Source organism: Kogia breviceps, chromosome 14 (assembly GCF_026419965.1).
Source record: "Kogia breviceps isolate mKogBre1 chromosome 14, mKogBre1 haplotype 1, whole genome shotgun sequence".
Taxonomy (NCBI): Eukaryota; Metazoa; Chordata; class Mammalia; order Artiodactyla; family Physeteridae; genus Kogia; species Kogia breviceps.
In genome coordinates, this window is record NC_081323.1 from 17864861 (window position 1) to 17866895 (window position 2035).

General features: G+C 44.9%; 1 pseudogene; it reads right to left on the reverse strand.

Moving 5' to 3' along the window:
* Positions 1 to 705: 705 nt before the first annotated feature.
* On the reverse strand, positions 706 to 1280 carry LOC131741140 (translocon-associated protein subunit gamma pseudogene; annotated as a pseudogene).
* Between the last annotated feature and the right edge of the window lie 755 nt (positions 1281 to 2035).

The following is a 2035-nucleotide window of genomic DNA, read 5'->3' on the forward strand; positions in this document are numbered from 1 at the left end:
GTTTCAACCCAGGCTCAAATGTCTCCGAGTTTAAGCCCTTTCTGCTCTGTACCACAATGACTTTTGGTGCTTAGTCAGAGGATGTGTAGACTTACAGAGTCAGAGCTGCAGGACCCAGGTCCCAGTCAGCAAAGGAGCTCTCTCCTGCTTCATCCCTAGTGGGGGCGGCTCCCCTGATGCCAGCAGAGTTCACAGAAAGTCCTCATCAAGTCCCACGATCCACAATTTGTAAGTCACTATTCATAAGAGATGATGAGAGGGGAAAAGGGTGTATGTGTTCACTGAGCCCCTACAAGATGGTAGGTGCTTTATAGACGTTATTTCATGGAGGCCAATCCCATTCCGTACTCAGATATCACAGCCTCCTACTTATAAGATAAAGGAACTAAGACTCAGAGTGGTTGCAAAACTTGTCCAAGATCACACAATGGAGGATGTCATATTTAAATCCAGGACTGACTGACTCCAAAGCCCAGTCTCTTTAGCAACTTTCTTTTTTTTTCCCCCTTTCAATTCATTTAATTTCAACAATCTGTCCAAAAAAAAAAGCCAATAAACAAATACTGAATTACATTTTGTTGGGTTTTTCACACCCTCAAACTCCTGACTTCTAAAAACAGCTTGTGTGTCTTCCACCCTGACCACCCTGCTACTTTTCCACATATCACAGGCCACCCATAGATACAAAGCCAGGGCGGCCGGGGGGAAGCTGACGGGGTCTACTTGGAGCCAGAAGACAGGAGGGCGATGAGGCCCGAGGAAGCACTTATGGACAAAATGCAGTTCACTGTGGGGTTGAAGTTCTTCAATATAAAGAAGGAAGCAACAATGACCAAGACCAGAAATAGGGTGTTATTATTATAGAAGATGGAAAATCTTGTAGCTTCACAATCAGCAACTTCATTCTTCTTCCACAAGATTCTTTCACCTTTTTCCTTCCGAAACATCTTTCTATTACCAGCTTCAGAAAGTTTTTGGGTCACTTCTTTGGAAACAGCATCCTCCCTCTTCTGTGCTACTTTGTGCTTGAGGACAAATTTCACATTTTTGTAGGCAAAGGCTACCAGATAAGTGCTTACTAGGGGGGGTCATCACACTATACAGAACAGCAGACTGAATAAGATCCATGTGCCGTATTTGCCGATATAGACGGGGATGGCGGACACGCTGAAGGCATTCCAGAAGAAGAGCACAAAGGACTTGGCCAAGAGGCTGTGGCTGAAATCCCACAGGAGCAGGTCCTCCTTGGACTGCTGCTTGGAGCCGCCTTTGGGAGCCATGGTGGAACTGCAGCCGTGAGACAGGAGGGCCGAGTCAGGCGCCGAGCCGGGCAGAGGCCTCTGGCACCACCCCTGCGGCCACTGTATCTGCTAACAACTACAATGAGATGTCATCTCACACCGGTCAGAATGGCCATCATCAAAAAATCTAGAAAAAATAAATGCTGGAGAGGATGTGGAGAAAAGGGAACCCTCTTGCACTGCTGGTGGGAATGTAAATTGATACAGCCACAATGGAGAACAGTATGGAGGTTCCTTAAAAAACTACAAATAGAACTACCATGTGACCCAGCAATCCCACTACCAAACACATACCCTGAGAAAACCATAATTCAAAAAGAGTCATGTACCACAATGTTCACTGCAGCACTATTTACAATAGCCAGGAGATGGAAGCAACCTAAGTGTCCATCATTGGATGAATGGATAAAGAAGATGTGGCACATATATACAATGGAATATTACTCAGCCATAAAAAGAAATGAAATTGAGTTATTTGTAGTGAGGTGGATGGACCTAGAGTCTGTCATACAGAGTGAAGTAAGTCAGAAAGAGAAAAACAAATACCGTATGCTAACACACATATATGGAATCTAAGAAAAAAAAAAGGTCATGAAGAACCTAGGGGTAAGATAGGAACGGAGACACAGACCTACTAGAGAATGGGCTTGAGGATGTGGGGAGGGGGAAGGGTAAGCTGTGACAAAGTGAGAGTGGCATGGACACACATACACTACCAAACGTAAAATAGATAG